The sequence below is a fragment of the Struthio camelus genome, chromosome Z (genome assembly GCF_040807025.1).
Source record: "Struthio camelus isolate bStrCam1 chromosome Z, bStrCam1.hap1, whole genome shotgun sequence".
Lineage (NCBI taxonomy): Eukaryota > Metazoa > Chordata > Aves > Struthioniformes > Struthionidae > Struthio > Struthio camelus.
In genome coordinates, this window is record NC_090982.1 from 45,485,854 (window position 1) to 45,506,584 (window position 20,731).

At 37.1% G+C, this 20,731-nt stretch overlaps 1 long non-coding RNA gene across 7 annotated transcripts in view; it reads right to left on the reverse strand.

Moving 5' to 3' along the window:
• LOC104150972 (uncharacterized) overlaps positions 1-20,731 on the reverse strand; it is a 257,069-nt gene that overhangs the window by 18,184 nt on the left and 218,154 nt on the right. For 4 of the 7 annotated variants that reach the window (XR_011138045.1, XR_011138041.1, XR_011138040.1 and 1 more), the window contains 7 exons: positions 17,157-17,215; positions 14,549-14,715; positions 11,765-11,899; positions 10,361-10,469; positions 8,242-8,475; positions 5,705-5,966; positions 56-227 (listed from right to left, as the gene is read on the reverse strand). This is a non-coding gene — a long non-coding RNA (uncharacterized lncRNA). Of the gene's footprint in view, positions 1-55; positions 228-1,634; positions 1,763-5,704; positions 5,967-8,241; positions 8,476-10,360; positions 10,470-11,764; positions 11,900-14,548; positions 14,716-17,156; positions 17,216-20,731 lie in introns of all 7 variants that reach the window. The other 3 variants (XR_011138044.1, XR_011138046.1, XR_011138043.1) reach the window with 3 other exon arrangements.

Consider the following 20,731-nt stretch of genomic DNA (forward strand, 5'->3'; position numbering starts at 1 on the left):
GGAAAGTAGCCACATTATAGGAGAAGTTAGTCTCAGACACCATCTTCTGCCTTACCTATGGCTCTTCATCTTGCCTTGCAATAGTTGTCCAAGCTGCCAGGTGCTAATCGCTGCATCCCAAGAAGAGGCTGAAGAAGTTCAGTGGATGGCTCAGGGCTGTCACAGCAGCTGGTGACTTAATGTTCTTGAATTTAGGGCTGGAAGTAGCTTCAAGCTGAAAATACAGCCTACAGGAGAAGAGAGGCAGGTAGGAAGATAAGAGTTCATACTGAAATTTGCTGGAGAGATCCAGGCAATGCCGAGAGGTGTAATAGGAGTAAGATTGTTACTGAAGAAAAGGAAGGAGGTGGAAAGAGATGTACCCCAGTAAGAACTTCATAATTTTGAAGGATACATAAAGTGCTACTATTCACGGATAACAGCCCAATGAATTAAAAAATATCAAAGAGAAAAAAAAGTTCACTTAAAATGCTTTGTATATATGCCGTTTTTTAATGCAAAACAGCTTTTTTCCCATTCCTGTCTGGCTAGAAGTTGGTGAATAGGGAGTCAGAACTTTTCCTATAAGAACAAATTCTCTCACTTTGCCTGTGTTCATAAGCTCAGATCTGGGACCAAAAAATAATCTCTCAAGATGTTTATAATGGCATATATACATTACTTTCCTAGTTACTGCCAGCATACTCTCTGTCGCATACATCTGTCACAGTGAATTTTATTGCTCTTTCTGCATCTTGCTCAGGGGTCTTAAGTCCTTCAACATTCTCTATATTGTATCTTTAGCTAAATTCAACTGCAACACATTTACAACCTACTGTTCCGAAAAAGCAATACAGTTTTTTCCTCCATTTGCTTGAGGGAGTCCAATTATTCTGACATTTTAAATTCTGATTGATTTTCAGAGATTTTCAAACTCACGTTAAAGATTTGTGTTTCCTTAACAATGCCTGTATAGAGGCTATTATTTCTCTTGTTCCTTTTCACATGCTCTACAGCTTTTAACACATCTATTAGTTTGACCTGCCTGTTAGTAAAGCTGCCTTCCGGGTCTGTAAGCCATCAAATGCAGCATCTGATTCTAGTGCTTCAGAATAGACATGATTAAAATGCATGAGCATTTCACATAATTTTGATGAGGTGTTTGGGTCCAGAAACTCCCATTTCGTAGCCTAATCTCCTTTCACCGAGATGGAGGACACCCACATTTCTCTCACTAGCGTTTTAGCCAATCATGTTGCCTTCTTTATTTTAGTTTTATCTGTTTCTTCAAGTAAGTTTGACTTCATGAGTTGTGGGATTTTAATTCACAGAGATGTATTGGTTCCTTCAGCAAGAAAACTCTGGGGATTTTAATTTTTATCTTTGTCCATATGGCTTGGGAATACCCCTCCTCCCCCCCCCCCCCCCTTACAGGCCAAAGTATTTCTATTAATTTACTACATATAATTAATGAGCGCTGAAGGATTCAGTGCAGAATTATTTTGTTCATAATTGCACCATATGTGTAAAATGTAACTAGATTCAGGGCTCCCTTACTCTAGCTTTATACTGCTACAGTGCTGGGGTAGTATTTTTGCAAAATGGGAGTAGGACAATAGTGAGTAAAATGTATACTCCCAAGGTGTTACTTATACCTGCACAGCAGATGGTTTGATGTATAAGCAAAGTGCCTACAGTTTTTCATTTGGGGTCTGTTTGCTTTTTTGACCGGTTGGATTCTTTCTAAGGCTTCTTGCTTTCCACCTGTCTGGTCTTCTGAAATCTGAAGAACATACATTCAAGCTTTACATAGAATTAAAACATAAAGCACTGTACATTACCAGTACAATCAGCATGTCTTTTTAAAAGTCCTTTTAACTAAATTCAGGAAACAAAAACAACATAGGAAAGCTAACATAGGAAACACTTACACATATTAAACTAGGTGCAATAGAAAAGAAAATGCAGATGTATAGATGAAACAGAAAAAAAATCAAAACTACTCTACATCACTGAATTATTACATTGAGAGATACTGGAATATAAGTAGAAAAGCTGAATATTTTTAAAAGTTTAATCAAATTAACATATTTAAATTCTGTTTGCAATTTAGTTAATGTTAATTACTTGTCAAGCCATTTCTGAAAGTGATCTTATACATCACGATGTAGTTCAGGTGATGATAGGGCACTGCTACAAATAGAAAAAAATGACATTGCAGTAGCCTTAAGCTTCTGCTAGCTATAGAAATGGCTATAGACTAATCTTCTGAGGTGCTAGATAGAGCAACTTGGACTACATTACAGACCAAAATGAAGTTGTTTCTGGTTTCAGCTCCAATGTATTTATTAAGCTAGCATTTCGGGAACAGACACCTAACGGCAGGTGCTCACATAATTTTTCAGGACTTGCATCCTTCATGTACGCTGCGTGCAGCGCATCAGTAGGCTGCTGCTGTGATAAGACTGCAGAGGCATTGCAGTCTTGCTACTATCATTGGTTGTCATGGCCACAAGTAGTATACAATACAAGGCACAAAGATCCAGGCAATTTTTAAACATGATACTACTACTTCCTGACATGCCTTTTTTGAAAAAAAAAAAACAAAAAAAAAACCACAAGCCTTACGCATGGTGGTTAATTATAGAAACCACCTATGTACAATAACAATACCTTCACAACTTCCTGTACTACTTAAAGAATGACAGTACTTACATTGATATAACATCTAGTGACTAATTTTACAGACAGTTGAATTTCTTTTATCCTGCCACTACTGGCATGCATGTATTTCCCTGTCAAAGATCCCTTATGCATGCAAGCAAATGCAAGAGAGACTTGTTAATTACTTTATTTCTTCAGTGCCAAACATCGTTAATGACAGGAATGAAGCTACATTTTCAGGATCAGCATCTGTATATTACTGCTGAATATGGAATTTTAAGTCTTATCAAAAATAAGCATGTTTAGGGATAACTTTAGTTCATGACAATTAAATCTGGCTAGCAAGTATGTTATCCACAGTAAATGCACTGACTGGATGACTGACCTGAAGGGAGATTTTTACAGTGTAATTCAGTGTTAAGTGAGAGTTTCATAGCTATCAGCCTTTAGTTAACAGAAATCCATCTATCAAGGCAGACTGGCTGTAAGTAGATTGCAGGTTACATGAACTGTGTTATCCGTGGACCATACGTGTAGTATTTTGTTATACCACAAGAGGTCACACAATATTTATAAATCTATGCAGGAGAAAAATGGATAATGGTTCTATCTGCAAAACAGTGAAGTTAAGTTTCATGCAATAAGTAAAAGGCAAACAGAACAAATTGTAAAACAACAATAAAATAATTTTCACAGACTTATTTTTCCTGTTACAGCACTCTCACAGCCTATGTGATCTGCTATGAGCCACATCTAAACATCCTCTCAGCTGTCCCTTTCCTGCCGAAGGCAGAGGAAGCCATATGCAGTGTTGTGGTACCTTCCGAGTCACTATCAGGGTCTGATGTAAGCTTGGAAGAAGGACAAGATCAGACTCTCCTTGGCAGGGTGGGTAACATAATCAGATGATATATGATGCATCAGATAGGATTACTATGATCACATAAGTGCACTTGGCAGTTCAGTGGAAAGTATTAAAGCTGCGTTTAGCTCGACAAATTGCCAGCAGTTCAGCAAAATGATAGACACAAAAGAGACTTTAATTTTGGAGAGATTGCAGCCTGAATTTGTGAAACAAGATCATTTCATAAACGTATCGTTCTGTATTTTCAAAGAATTCTCAGTGTCACATAACGATACAATTCCTGGTAGCTCACGTGGCAGTAATACTCCCAGGCAATTTCCGTTTGCTCTCACTAACTCTGAAGTAAGTAGATGAGAGTGAGCCAAAGTATGGAAGAAAGACGTGGGTAGAGGAAGGTGCAGAACTGATGCAGTGCCGCGTCGTGGCAGTGCAGGACTGGAGCAGCTTTGCTGCCGTGGGCAGTACCTGGGAAGAACGCAGGTTTGGGAGGAAGTATAAAGGAACTGATTATTTAGTGTCTGCCCTAAGATCTGCAAGTCCTCGGTAGGTACTGGCATATGCACGCTGTTTGATGCCTGCCTTTCCCACCTCCTTCCATTGCTGCCCCAAGCCCTTTGGAGGAATGATACATCACATGAAGATTATTCCTGAATAATTGTTGTCCTTTCCTTGCTTTACCTGTAGCAGGAGAATCGTAAGGCCATAATTACTTGATACACAATAGCCTATCATTTATATCATTAAAAACTGCCTAATAATGTGCCTAGCTCACAGGCTGTTATGGCTTCAAAGGAATGCTGTAGCGTCCCTTGGGTAAACAGTTCTTCTTACACTTAGGTAAACATGTAATTACAGAGAAAGGAATAACACCATGCAAGAAATGACCAGAATCACTTAAGTTTTCTTCTCAGAGTTTAAGTACCAATGCTGTATATCATCTTAATAATTTTTTTAGTACTTGTGGTTTTTCTCCTAGGATCTCACAGAACTACAAAAAAAGGGCAAGTATGATTATTTCAACTTTATGCACAGAAAAATGGAGAATTAAAAGTTTAAATTTTCATGAAGAATAAGGAACCCCAAAAGACAAAGCCTATTTCAAACATATAGCCTCAAATAGCTTACCAAGCTTATTTTTTAAGTGCAGTCCTATATATCTTAAGGAAGGTCACGGAGTTAACCTCAGATGTACTATCTTTTATATAGTTAGTTATGTTAGTTTTCACTTAAATTTGTGTTGGTTGTAGAGCTACATAAGCCATACAGATTGGTCTGTTTTACTCTTCAAAAGAGCACTGACGGAGGACAATAATTAAATGTTTTCCATTTCATTTTCTAAAATACCTTCTCAGGACTGTAGACTCTTATGCATTAATTTCTTACAGAAAAAGGATGATCTTCTCTGCAAGTACCTGATATTCAGGAAATGTTAGTTTTATTGAAAAAAATCTCTTTGTGACCTTGAAAAAGTTATTTATACCTGTATACCTATATTTCCAACACAGAACAGACTTATAATGCTCCTGTAATAGTCAGGAGCAGGGAGACTGATTAATAAAAATATGAAAAAACAAATAACCAGTGACAAAATTAACAATCCTCTCCAAAGCCAATGCATTCCAAAATGTTAAAAAAGGGAAGGCAGGATAAGATGCCTGAGGAGGAGGATTATTTTTTAAGAAGAGCAAGGGGGTGAAACAGATGGGAAGAGGGAGAATGTGGCACATCCTACAAGCCTTATGTCAGGACAAGGCTGTAGAAGGAGATCTTGAATATTCCTCACTGTAGGGATCTTTTCAGACCATTTAGAACAATTTAAAGTTAATCCTTCACTTAAATGGAAACCAATATAATGAAGAAAGGGCATTGCAATATAATCACTATGGCTTAAGCCGTCAGGCAAATGCTGTGCTTTGTTTTAAATAATTTTCACGCAATTGAGATGCTTTTGTAGGAAGGAATGATAATAACTGAAGTGTGTAGGTAGGAGGCTGTACCCAGGGTGTCTGGAAGGCTCTTATGTTAGAAATAAAGGTATAGCATAAACAAATTGCACACCAAGGAAATGAGTTCAGTTTTTACACGGCATCACTGGGAAACACGTGATAAAACCTGGGGTTCCCAGACAGACAGAAATAGAAAGGACTTCAGTCCTTACTCTATGCTGCTTCGGGGCCTAAAAAAAGCTAGACGTACCGTGAACTTCGGGGGTTTACAGCAGTCTGAGCCAGCAACGTCGTTTTGAGTCACGTTAGCGGTAGCCACTGTAGCCTGGTGTTTTGTCTCACTGCAGTGCACCAGCTTTGCCGGAGCTCACCAAGTGTTCTGGTGCCAGGAGAGTCTCACCTGACTAGGGAAACACAGCAGGGCTGTATGGTACCTCTTTGCTGGCTGCAGCAGCAGCGTGAAAGGAAACACCCTTCACCTCCTTTGTGACCAAATCCAACATATGAAAAGGCTGCAAGTGGAAGTGAAAAAAATCACATCTAATTAGGCTAATTCATTCTGAACAATTTTCCCCAGTGAATATGGAGACAAAGGAAAAGAGAACTGCTCTCATAACAGTGACTTCTGTTCATTAATAAGCATGTCTTGAATACATGGATCGTTAGAGAAAGAAATCAAGGGAGAAATGAGCAGTCTGACACCAGCACCTTCTTGACATCCTCTTAAATCCTTTCTTTGAGTCACAGAAAATGATGGGAATTTATACTGTATAGCACAGTGTAGGGATAATCCATTCCCAACCTGTACTGAGACATGTAACAATTTAAAAAAATAAAACAACATCAGTACCTGGTACTTAAGGGAATCTCCTCTTAAATTCAGATATGTCTAAGGTTTTTGAATGCAACCAATTCTCCAGACGCTGCTGCTAATAAATTATAGATACACACCTACACTTTTCAACAGCAGACTGCAGCAGCTTCTTCTGTGCCTATTTTTATTTTCCTTATTTCAAGGTCTACTGTTCTTTGTCATAGTTACGAATCCCTAAGTAAAAGTAACAGAGCTGAGCAGAATTTAGAGTATTAAACAAGTTCAGGGCAGACAGATAAAAGATATCATGAAGGTGAATCAATTAATGAAGCTTTGTTTCTGTAACATTTAGAAGCATGCTGCATAACAGATTATTAGTGTATCGAGGAGTAGGATCTTTTGGCATGCTAGAATGAGTGATAGCTGAATCACACTGGGTAATTCAAAAAACAATTTCAGTCCAATTCAGTTCTCTGAATTTGCTAAGTATCTGATTCCTGCATACAGCCACACAGGAGACGTGTTAATACAAGACGTTCTCCCTCTGCGTGAACTTGAGTGCCAGCAAAGCGAAGAGCAATAGAGTTCATGGGGCCGTTTACCTATTTGCATGACCTTTATGCTCCTTCAGCTCTCTGCTTAGGAAGTATTTTGAATGGGAAGCTTAAGACAGCTGACTTTTCCCATGAATAGGGTCAGCTGGCAGCAGAGCAGCTCTTTGAGACTATGGCCATAAAAGTATTTTGTTGCCTTATTTGTCTATGCATAGTGATTGCAAATGTATATCTATTCGGAATGTATATTTGAGTTCAAAGCCATTTTCATCGATATTCCGAAGCTGTAATCACTGATGATACTTTTCTGTAAAAAGAATATTCAGTCCCATGTTTCAGGGTTTAAACTAATCTTCAGCTCCTGGAGTGAAGCTCGTGGAAAACTTCCACATATTTGCCACCAAAGGGCTCTAGCACTGTGGTCCAAAGGACTGAGTGATAAATATAGTCAGAAACAAAACACTAGGCTAGCAGGACTTCATAAGCCCGGTCTGGGAGATCATCTAATGCATATCAATAACCCTAGAGAGCAGGTAGTTACACAGTAACACAGACATGAATTTAATTAGTTTTTAAATGCAGTTTTTCTCCCATTGATTCAGTCCAACCATTTCTAAGGTGCTTGGAAGCTTAGCATTTGGACATGTAAATCCTTGTGCACTGATGAACTTGGTTTGATACCCTTTATTTAATTAATTATTACAAATTCTCCACCAAGATTATTGCTTGTATGCAGTCCCAGTGAAGTTAGCAGGCCTCTCCTGAACTGCTGCAGATCCTTGGAGAGTAAGTGAGTGCTAAAAAAATTCTGACACAAGAAATAATAATTCTGGCACTTGAGTTACACAGCTGTAAATAAAAGCATTTTGGGCTTCTGCCGACTCACAAATGGAATCTCACAAGCACACATTTACCACAGAGGAGGGCTCTGCGTGAACACAGCGATGTGAGAATGAAGATCTGAATCCAAATATTGAGGCCTAAGTCTTATCAGCAGGTTGCCAATCTACATTACTGATGCCTAACTACACTATGTCATCACATTAAACAGCAGCAGCACTTCTGTTATGGTTAATAGTTAAGAATCGATAACAATCCTAGCTTAGGACTTTAGTTTCTTAAAGTTCCTTTCTCAGACTAAAGGAAGATCCTGTACTGGCTAGACTAGTAAGACTTGCTCTCAAACAAAAACCTGTCTGTGGTTGGATAAAACTTATGGTAGACAGAGGAGGAAGAGAACAATCCCAAAGAAACAAACTGTATAGGCCTTTTTTGAGACACAGCGTGAAAGACATTACATTCATTTACAGCACTGAATTCAAAAACAAAAAGCTTCGTGCAGATAGAATGCTACAGTGAGTAAAATCCTAATCTGAAGACTAAATAAAGACAAAGATCTTACCAATGAGTTTCATTTACCTTTTGTTTTAGTTCTCTTTGAGTCAGAAGCCATCAATATCATCAGAGCTTAAGCAGAAAGAATCTGAGACTCAATAGTTTCTGCGGCACAGCCTCGTTGTTTGGGTTTCCAGGCACAGCAGTTCTCCTCAAGTAAATGAAGTGCTCCAGCATCTTCTGCTCCACAGGGAAGATCTCCATCAGAAAAACTGGCAACAACTTTTATGTTTTCAATGTTAATCATAGCTACGTACCCTGTGAAAAAGATTGATAATCTCAGCACCAAAAGCAGAAACATTGTACATACTCTATATCTCTTCAATATATCAATACATTGCTCCTATCTTTTTTGCTTCAAGCATATGCAAATCTTATCTCAGTTTGTTTTTATTAAATTAAATTTGTTATTGATAGGAATTTAATTCCAGCATTTTAAGTTGACTTTATTTTCTGAGTACTTAACATCAGAAGTGAAATGTATTATTCTTCAGAGAGATATATTAAGCTTCAATTTTTTTGCATTCTGTACTTGGGAAGTAAAACAAAAACTAATCTAGAATGATTAAAATTAATTTTCCGTGGAATGTTTTCCTGTATGCTTCCTGTTAATTTAATCATTGAACACGTAGACTCAAGCTTTAAGTCTGGCTTGTTGAGCAGAGTTACAGTATGAGAAAAATGATTTAAAGCAATTAAAATACTCTGCAGAACCAATATGATGTACATACTCCTCTACCAGACAGATTTTTGTACAGAAAAACAGAAGGTACTGACTTGGCCACTAAGCTCAGGCATCCCAAGGACCAGGGAGGTTCATTTCCAGCATTTTGATTTAACTGTGAAAGCTCTAGCAAAACGGAGTACTGAAAATAAGAAATATCTCACTCAAAAGTTGATTTTACTTAATTCTGTTTACTTGATCTTTTTTGTTAGCAATAATTCAATCTGCAAGCAAAGTATATATAGCCATACCTTCTTAGACTGAGGCAAAGATTTTGGAAGATATACCTGTCCTTCTCTTTTCCATTCCTTCCTATTCCCTACAGATTCTAACTTGGATCCAGACTATTATTGCATTTTTGTTATTACAAGAAAAAAGCCAAATATAAAGCCTTTGGGCTTCCAGGGTTAGGGTTTTGGTTTGTGTCTCTTCACAACCGTTGAAGTCAGTGTAAGAGAGAATTATGATGCTGAACAAATGACAGAGTAATTTACATTTTAGCCAGTCTGACACAGACACTTTCCACTATGCAAGTCCCTAAAAATGACTATTGTCTTCCCCTACTTAGCTCCTTTCTTCATTTGACCAATGGTTTGTGATCCACCTTCAAATCTTTGTGCCACTTTCTTTTCACTATGAAGAAAAGCTTATCTAGGCTACTTTCAGAGGAGGAAGACAGAGAGTAAGAGGATATTCTTTTTTTCCAACAGACGTAAACAGCCAAGCTTGGTTGCTCCTTCTCAAGGATAAGGCCAGAAGGGCTGACAGTGATTTCAAAACTCCTAAGCCAGAGAAAAGTATGGTGCCATGAAGCTTTGCCTCATGCCCTGCATATGGTGCACGTCTCCTGCAGGGTCAGCGGCAGACAATGGGCCGTTGTTCCCAGCTGGGAAGGCGCAGCACAGTGCTGTCCTCAAACCAAGCCAAAGTGAGCCACCTCACATGGCTCTGTGATGTGAATTTATTAATGCGAGGACAGTTGTGTGCTAGCATGACTGCTCGGGTACAGGACTAGCTGTCTCACAGTCATAAATGCAGAGACAGAGCGTGACTGTCTGCCTCTGTAGAAATGTACAAAACCCTTCCCCAGCGACGTATATGTAGTGCATTGGTATCTCATACCACCACGTTTCCTACTCCATAGCCAGAACTTTATTCCTTTTCTGTCACCCACGAGTGACATGCACTGGTTCTTACTTTGTTGCACAGAGTTTTTACTTTGGAATCAAGTTACCACATGATTTAATAATTAAAATCTCTGCAAGCCCCACTTACCTCCAGCCTTTTTTGCACCTGTGCCACTTAAATCAGCTAACCTGAGTGCACAACTTCATTCTAAATGTACTACTTCCTTTAGAAGCACTGACAGTCTTGACAAGATCCAGAAAAAATGTAGGCCAGACCACGGTTCAGACTTACCCTCTTTCTGATGTTGCAGCAGGCCAGGGTCAACAACTGTCTTCCTCAAGCAATTTCAGATTTAGAAGAAACTATATCCTGCTCTGACCTACATCAAGGATGACTCAGCCTATGCATTAAGAGACAAAACTGGTGTAAATACCTTTGCATGGTTTGGCTGCAAGTAATCTCTGGTGTTTAGAACATCTGCTGCCTCTGTAGAATTTTTTGTGTCTTTTATTGCTACGTTTGGCAAACATGATGCATATAATAGATTAGGTCACTGTGCTCCATGCCAACAAAGTGTGTAAGAATCATCTAAAAATAGCACTATCCAAAGATGTATAGTGTCTGCCCTATTATTAGTTTTTAGCACTTCTGAACTAAAAGGCATTAATATATCAAGCTATAAATGATCACTCCTGTAAAGCTAATAATTAAAATAGGCCATATTCACTGTTTCGAAAATGGAGTCTGTTAGATATTTAATCAGCTCTTGTGTCTGACCTCTGAAGGGTAAATTTATCCTCCCAAAGCTTCCCTGCCACTTAGTTCTGTTATTTAGTATTTGTATATGTTAGTGATGGTTGCATATTAAGCATTGTCCAGACACTGAAAGAAAGATACTCTGAGGAATATATTTGGACTCTGAGGCACAGACAAGCTGCTGGAGCAAAATGAATAACAAATGGGGATTTAAAACATACATAGCTACGTGTGTGTGTATATATATGAGTCTGCCAGTTCAATAAAAGCTTCAGCAGAATATAGTGGATTTTGTTTAAGTATGTGAAAAAAGATTTAGAAATATAATTATTCTACTCCAGACTAAGACTGTTTTTCATTTTTGGTGTTATTGCCATTAGTATGCATTCAGTCCTTAGGGAGAATGGCTGAATCTGATTTTTTTCGTGTGCAAGGAAGGTATTAGCTTAAATTTGCTTTTCAGCTTCTGCTGGAGTAAGTTTGTTTTTAATGTGATCCTTCACCTGAACAAATCTCCAGTTTTAGTTGTATTTTTAAAAGTTTTTGAAATTACAATAAATTAATTCAGAATTTGAAGAAAGACAAAGCAGGAGAACTTAACTGGATTTTACTGCATGAGCTCCACATTAAAGGACACTTCCTTAAAGGGTCATCTTGGAGCAGGGCACATTTCTTCCCTATCCATGGTCTTACATGGTCTCTGTGGTAACTCTAGTACTTAGTGACTCAGTGAACTTCTGTTTGCATCTAGTAGCATTAAGATCAAATGAGCTTCCATTTACAGACATGTATTTAAGTACATGGGTTTTCCATGTACAGTTCATAAATATATAAACAGCATTGCTTTTCTTGCTCTCAATTAGCTGTTTTTTTTTTTTTTTTTTTTTACTTTTCTCCCCTGACCGTTCTACTTCCATATCTAGTAGGTCTTTTCCTTACCATTTCTACTCCAAGTGCAGGTACTGTTAGTAATGTTATTCTGAGCGCTAACGGTTAGCTCTTTTCCAGTTGTGGCTATAACTACTCTTTATTTTCTTATAGTCACAGCAGTCCCTTGATGGCAGCCTGTTCCACCTTTTGTTTGGGGCACATAATAAGGAAGAAAAGAAAGAAAGATAAGATGATTAGAAAGTGCTCAGTATGTTCTGGTTTGATAATCCAGTGCTTTAGATAAAATAAGCTCTAAAGTCTCCATTAAAATGTGTCTTCAAGAATGCCTTTTAGAACCCAGGTCTGGCAAGGCTGGCCCACAGCAAGCGTGTGGAGATCTCTGTCCTTGCTCAGTAGTTGTTCTACTGTAAGATCTTATTAAACCTTCTTCTGACCAGTGAGAAAATGTCAGTCCAGATCCATGCAGGCATATAAGCAATCTGATTCAATATGATGCTACAGCAGCCAAGCAAAGATGTGCTGAAAGCTAGTGATCAGGAAATGGCAAGGAAAAGTATCAGATACCTCAACTAAATATAGTGCTAAGTTGTCTGCATATATGAGATAGAGAATCACAGCCTGAAACCCTCTCTTAGACTTGGATTCCTAACATAACTCTTTGCAATCACAACTGCTGCCCTTCCAGCTCCCTTCATAGGCATTTGTGAAATGGCTTATGATTTCTGTTTTTTTCCTTTATGAAAGCATTTTTTTTTCCTGGTAAGTTCAGTATATGATTGATTCTAAACACAACGTGGCTGTGATGGGGTGGTCTTGTCTGCAGCCATCGCATGTTGGGACTAAGGCATTTATTTTTAATCTGTGAGCCTCAGGTTAAGTTAATTTCTATAGGGTACTGAGAAAACAGGTAAGTGGTGAAAAACCTCCACCCAGTCCAGTTTTCAAGGCTGACAACATTACACAGGTCCTCTTCATTGCCTAGGGATTAATCTAGTTTGTGATGATGAATATCTCCATAACCAATAAGTGAAATGTATGCCGAGTAGAAATAAACTGGAATTTGTACAGGAACTACTATAACACTGTAAAATATAAGCTCTGATAGGAAATTGTTAAAACATATAATGGAAAATAAAACTTGTCTAGGCTTTAAAATCCAGTCTAAAATGTGCTGTTTTCTGTATGTTTCTAAAATATTTTTAATAGAACCTTGTTGCTATGGACCCTGTTGACCTTAACTTGTCCTATATACCACTATTAATTTCATCCCATGTGAAGTCCATATGATTTCTCCACAAAAATATATTTTAAATTTGAAATTCAGAACCGTCTGCTTGTGTTACCACTACAGCCCTGAGCCATATCCTATTTAAGTCTATAGGCATATTTCTGTGGTCCTCAGGGAACATTGACTCACATCCCAGGTCACAATGTATATTAAAATTACACATCTTAATATGTGCAAACCCTTTAGGTAAATTCTGTTAATATAAGAAAAATATGAGTGTTTATATCATAGAATTGTAAAAGGCAGAGATAAAAAGGATCCTTAGAGCACCTCTTTTGTGTCTATGTTAATGAATAGTTTTTTCTGTTCTACACAATACAGCATTGACCAATCTAACTTTAAATGTTTTAGTTGCTGAGACTTGCGTGCAGCTCTTTGGAGAAACTGCTCCACCTTGTTCAGGTAGATCATACTGATAGAAACGTTTCTGATTAATTACTCTAACTCCTCCTGTGACACTCCTTTGAATTCTTTCATCCACTCAAAACACAACTTAATAAACCTATTTATCTATAATATAAAACCATATTCTTACATAGCTGACAACATCCTCACAAAAATCTCTTTAACCATAAACAACGTAACATAATTAGTTACAAAAGAAATTTTCTCTAATGCAAACTCAATAGCACTTTCTTGTTATTCATAACCCTTTAGGTGACATTAATCCAATTCTTGTAAACTTATGTTACCTTATTATTTTCTCATCTACTGCAGCTTCTTTACTGTTATTCAGCCTTGATCTTCTATCAGTGTTCAAAGTCAGGGTATATTTTCAAGTTGTGAACCCCTACTTTCATAGAGGCAAAAATACAGCTGATTAGCAGCAGCTTGCCTGTGAGCAGGAGCATTTTATGTTGCAGCACTGGGAACTCACTGGGAATTGGGGGAGACCAGAAGCAACTGCACTTCCCAGAGGTTTGCCACTTCCTTTGGGGGAACCAGGCCTTTGGTACGATCTTGTCTCTGCAAGTGGTGGTGACTTGTCACCAAGCCTACTTTGTAGGACCTACGGGATACAAATACAAACGCCTACAACTCTCCATGTCAGCAGTTCTGCAGATGAGTGGAGACTTCCGATCTCATTACAGACAAACCCCTTCAAACGCTGCATAGTATGCGGTTTAGGCCTTTTAATCTTTCTCAAATCCAAATCACAAACGGCATGTTCTCAGACATTCAATCGTTTTTGTTACTCATCAGAGAATTCTGTTTGGTTTGTTGATCAGCATCTTTTGGTAGTGAGTTTTCCACAACTAAATGTAATATCCCGTGTGAAACAGGAACATTGGCATTTGCGCTGCCCTTTTCATCCATAAGAAGATACAAGCTACATTAACTGGAATTGTTCCTGCTCTACCACACGAAAAACATATGTCCCATAGCTGTATATTAATACTTTCCAGTTACTTTCTACATTGTTTCTTTTCAGGCTTCTTCTCGTATTTATATTTGTATTTTTAATTCACACTACTCTCTTCAGTATTATAGCTTGCATCTTACAAAGTGAATCATCTTGTAATTCTTCCAGCCATGCTACTAACCTTCCTATTGCCTTTGTTTTCTATGTCAGTCTTCTCTGACGCTCGCTATATTTCTGGATCATTAATGAAGATATGGAATAAACCTTGACATAATATTGATTCTCTCAGTGATTTGCTTGAAATGTCTCCAACTTGATTCACTGACAATTCATATTTTTCTTGTTTACCTGTCAACAAATGATGACAAATCATTTTTCTTCCTTTCTAGTTAGACAAATAACTTGCATGTTACAGTAAAGCCAGCATGCTGGCGCTAAGGATATCTAATTTATTTCTCCCAACAGACCTTTAATTTTAGTAACTATGAAAACAGGTCCCCTCCATTAGAAGAAAATGACATAAACTATAACCTAGTGTAACTTTGTGGTACACAAGTTACTTCAAAATGAGAGGCAAACACTACCAGACTACTTGGACATATCTCAACAGATCCAGAGATATCTCCACCTGACCAACAATACTGGAACCCAGATAAGGTGAGTAAGTTTGGAGGCTCTTGCTATACTGGCCTGATCTCCACCATTGCAGCAGAAGTATATGGATAAGCTACAACAGTATTCCTCAGCCCTAGCAGTAAATTATTTATTACTGTAGCAAAACACAGCAAGTACGGTGGGTAATCTCAGACTTAACAGACTTCTCTTTTATGCCCTTTCTTGGATCATCTATCCCTATTATATATCTAAAAAGAAGCGTGATAAATTAGGACTTGTCCGGGGCATGGATTTTGTTAGACTTTTACATTGAACCCAATAAATCTTCATAAAAACCATGGCACACTTTCACTTGTTCTCTGGACTTTGATGCTAACTGACTCCAACAAATGTCAGCGTTTCCTGAATCTAATGGGTTTTAGTAAACTAGGACACTAATTGCCTCTGGCTAACCAATAAGTTTTATATTTTAAAAATCAATTATTATTTTATTTAGCATTAAAGTTTTTCTTTTTTTTTCTGTTCTGAAATATCAAGGCTAGATTCAGCACTAGGTTTGTTGGTCCTTGGAGAGGCAGCCAAATTAAACTTGTCCTGCTTGAAGATTTTAATGGATCTAGTGAGAGATTTTGTTTCCAGCTCTGTATGTCTTCAGAAGCAGGTAATAGCAGCACTAATTTAGATGTAGGAGGAAGTGTGTTTGTTAGAAACACTAAAGCATTTATTTTCTATACTGTGTAAAATCAAAGGTCATGTTGACCTTAGCATTTTGAGATGGAAGATAGAACAAACAGGATAGTTATTGCAATAGAAAAAACATCTAGGAAATACTTCTGTAGTGTAAGCAAGCGGAATAACTGCTGAATGATTATTTCCTCTACTAGGTTAGTTACCCATTCACTTCTGGGGAGTTAACATGAATAAGTGTGACATTAGATTTTAGTACATTATTCAGATCCCACTATATAATAAAGAATTCTTTTATTGGAGCCTTAATCATATAATAGATTTTCTAGATGTTTGATCAAAGCTTTATATTCCTTCTAACAGGAACAGAGGTCCATGAAAAAACTATCATCCTGCCCCTGGGCTATACACATACACATCTGTACTCCAAGGTATTTGTTTAAGTACTGTTACCTCAGAGATACAAAAACTGCTTTCTTTGGATTCCAAATGCTACAAAATCAGTAAAGCATCCTGGAGAATTAAGAGGAGCAAGTTTTCTTTGAGCTTTTGCAATACCACCCTCCAGCTGACTATAAGTACCTAATAAGTCAAAAACACATTTCTGCCAGTTTTATACATATGGCAATGTTATACAGCAGAGGCAGAAGCTCAGCAACAGGAAACAGTTTGGTGTTCAGTCTTCATTTCTCTGAACATTTGGAAAGTTTTGTACAAAACTCCGAAAATATTGGAGCTTCTATTTAGTTTATTCTTACTAAAACTTCAGACCAATACCATTCACTTTTTAATGGCAATTCCATAACTCAGTTTATGTTTTCAGATTTAATTCTGAAGAAGATGACTTTACCAAACCACAAGTTGGATGATTATTAATTATTTTCTTCCAGATTGTAACACAGGAGCCCTTTGCCACACACCAAAATGAAGAAAGTAATTCATTCTTTTTTTCTTTTTTTTGAATATTTGAGAGAGAATAATGCTGAGTATTTGAAGTCATTTATTTTTTTTATTGCCAAAAGTATGATTCGTCAGCAGTAGCAGTTTTTGACATAGCTAACAAAAAAAGCTAAACACTATATTGAAATATTTTATTTAATTGACCATTTTAAGATTGAAATTATCTGACTGTCCTTTTAAGTTATAGTTTCCGTATGGCAATATCCAAAAAAAGGATAGCATACTGGCAGCAAGCTTAGGGTCAGTTCTATTGCTGAGCGATTTGCCATTTCCAAAGTAACGTTTCACCTTATTCTAAAAATAGTGTAAGTGGCTTTCAAGGACAGGTTGAGTTGCATGAAAGCAAAGCTTGTCTTCCACGTGTTACTGACTGCTTGATTCACTAAAGGAACTTCAGAAATAAACACAGACACTTAAGGGCATTCTCCAGCATCTGATGAAGCCAGTGAACAGACTTAATCAATTCAACAGACTATAAAACCACACGGAAATGTATCCCAAATATTTAGTACTACTTCTGTACTTACCCAATTTAGAATGTCTGCTTTATCTCAGCAAACGCAGAGACATTTAAATGCATTACAAACTGGAAAAGAAATAAGAAAACAAAATGTATAAAAAACCATGGATAACATTTTTGTTACAAGGCAGAGTAATTACACTGTAGTTTTTCATTAATAAAACCAAAGATCAGTGACCTGATTATTACTACCTGCTAGCATTCTTCTTACCTTTAATTTTAGTTAACACATTTCAATTCTAAATTTTATTAGCACTGGAATTATTCACATGATGTTCAATCTACTTGTAAGAATAATGGTAATTTACAGGTGTGGAAAATAATTGTAGTGTAACAACAGTTTAAGGACACTTTAATTGCAGTAAGCTCATACATTACAACCCAGAATTAAGTGAATAATGAAAGAAAATCAGAAAAATAAGAGCCCCTTTCTGCATAAGTTACTTGTTTTGTTCAAGATAATTTCTTTCAATGTTTTATTGATCTGCATTGAAAGAACAACTAAAGATCTGAAAAACAGTTAATTCTTACTAGAAGAGTATTTAAAAAATTATTAGGAGAAAAGAATCTGGATATATATAGGGCCTGAAGACATGCACAAAAGTTCCTGTTTTTTTTTTGCAATAGTTATGTGCTGGTCAATAGAGATCTGGAAGAGTACAAAATAAAGCGTTTTGAAGGGGTATCACTTCAGTATTCTGTATGTGGTCCAAATACATCACATATGGCATTAATATACATAATATACAAGTCACTTATTCCAGTTCCTGACTATCCTTAGAAAGTTTTCCTGATGTTGAATCTAAATCTCCCTTCAAATTTAAGCATGTCTTTTTGTTTTAAATCCAATACACATGGAGAACAACCTGTTACCTTCCTTTTTCATCTCTACTTAGACTTCCCTCTTCCAGACTCAACAACCCCAGCTCCTTCAATCTTTTCTCACAAGTTATCTTTTCTATATCTCTAATCAGTCAGATTCCTCTTCTATGGAGTCTTTTCATTTAGCTGACGTTTTCCAAAATGTAGTAGTCTGGTATTAGGTATACCAAACCTGTAATTCTTCTGAAATCTTACTAGTGCTAAGTAGACTGGACAAACGATTTCCCATGTTTTATAGGTTTGTTTTGTACATGTCTCATGTTATTTGGCTGTTTAGCAACAATATGCTACTGCTGACTCAAGCACAACAGGTGATCCTTTGTAACTGCTAGTAATTTTCTGCAGAATTGCGTTTTATTCCTTGGTAATGCAGCTGAATCTTTCTGCCTGCTTCACAGGAGCTGCTTCCTATTTCTCCTATATATCAAGGTCATTTTGTATTCCTATCATGTCTTTTAAAATACATGCATTTCCTCCCATCTTGGTCCCACCTGGAAATGTAGTGAGCTTATTCTCTACCCTATCAGCTAAATCACTGATGGAAATATTGAATAGCATTAGATTCAGGACAGACTCTGTAAGATCTCACTTGAAACATGCCTCCAGTCTGACTCTTTGAGGACTGAATCAACTCTAATTGCAATTGTACCTACTGAATGTTTTATTGCAATTCTTGTTACTTTTTTATTTATATCTTGCTGTTTTTCCAGTTATTCTCTCTTCTCTTTTTCTGTTCCTAAGAAATACAAGCTCTTTCATTATGTCATACAAGTTGCCTTCCATCTTTGTATTGCTGACTAACTCATCACCATTTGATCAGAATTAAATCTAGAAGAGACCCAGCCATGATTGCTGTCTTCTGATGAAGTTGGTCTGTGTTTTTACGGTGCCTGGCTCCGTAAAAGCTCATGGGTGCTTTAAGAACAGCTACCAAGAACAATATTATTCTACTATTGATGCAAAGTTGTAAGTTACACTCTTTTAACAGAAAATGATAGGCTGTTTTTAATGTTTTTAAAAAATTATCTGCATATTTTCAGGCAGCATAGGTTAATCAAAATGCTTAGGCCACCTTACTTATTTCCTCTAATGAAAGGCAGTGGTTCAAAGACTCCTTTCTGTGAGGGGTATCAAGAATCATCCTCCTCTTTTGTCTGCCACATATTCTCTGGGGAAAACGTCTTACACAAAAAAGCTATTATTAACCTTACTATTTGTCTAATGGGTCTATGCCTCCTAAATCACTTCCCACACAGCAATGTCAGTGACATCTGTCATAAAGAAGAAAGCCAAATATATGTGTTTTTCCTTCTGGAACCTTATTCTGAAAAGATTCACCAACTCTGCTTGTCAGACTTAAGAAAATGTTATAAAAATCAACTTCATAACAGCACACTTGACCTGGATATATAGTTGCTTTTATTTCCTTTCAAGAAAGAAAAATATGACTAAAATTTGGGGCTGCCAAAAGCTGGAGGTAAGAGAGACTTACTAAAATCTCTATTCCTCCAATGCCATTGTAATATTTTGTGGTCTATCATCACAAACTTTTCATTCTCTTTTCCTATGTGTTTCGTTCCAAACCACACCGCACAGCTCAAATTGGGGAAACAGCCCAACTGTATGAGATTTATAATTGCAGTCAACTAGAGTAAGGGCTCTGGAGATCACCTAGGCTGGAAAAAAGTTCAGTTTAAAAAAAAAAAAAAGGAGAGGGGATGGTAGAGAGGTCAAAGTACGATTTGCAGAACCTGGAGTATGGCTCATCTGGTCACTTCACTTCATTATTTGTTAATTTAGTAAAACCTCAGCTGACTCATGGATATTTCTGAAATCCTGCTACTGAAATACAGAAAATGAAGGACATAGGTGTATCGAATTAATTCTTATGAATCCTAGGTCAAAGCATGATTGGAAAGAAGTGAGCAGCTAGCGTAAACATGGTTTTGGACTTCAAATTTCAGCAAAATCAAAAAAATGTAGTAAAACAAAAGCAAAGACAAAACATGTACTTTAAAAATTATAATATTCTGGGATCAGGTACTGAGAAAAGAGTAAACTATTTCGACCCCTTCTTTCATTGAAGTACTTGTGGCTTCACAGATATAGCTTTGTTTATAACAACACAAATTGTGTCCCATCAGCTGAGCTGTAGTAACTCATTATGTGTATGTGGCTAGCCTGCCCATTTGTTTTAAAAAAAAAAAAGAAAGCAACGTAGTTTAGATATGAACAAAAAGCATATGCAGTTGGTTAACATGTCCGCTGTGATGGATGGCAAATCAGTGAGATAATTAGAGCCAAGGACTTAGCAAGGAGACCTACATACAATACGAGATTTCAGAATTTTAAAAACAAAGATTTTAAGCATTCTTCTTGGACTAGAATAGATTGCAAACAGTGGTTCACATACAAGTTAATGGGAGTCCATAGAGCACCAATACGTTACATACTAAGATATACTTCAGAAATATCCATAAGGTTTTCCTGTAATTAGCAAATAATGAAGTGAACTGACCGGATCAGCTGTACTCCAGGCTCCACAAAGCCCTCACCCTTGTAACTAATAACGTTGATGTCTCGTAAGGCATCTGTCCACACTAGGCCTCACTGGAAAACCTCTATCAACCTAGCTTCACAAAGAAGTTAAGAATCCTATTACACAATGATTCAGCTATGAAACATCTATAGACCTTGACG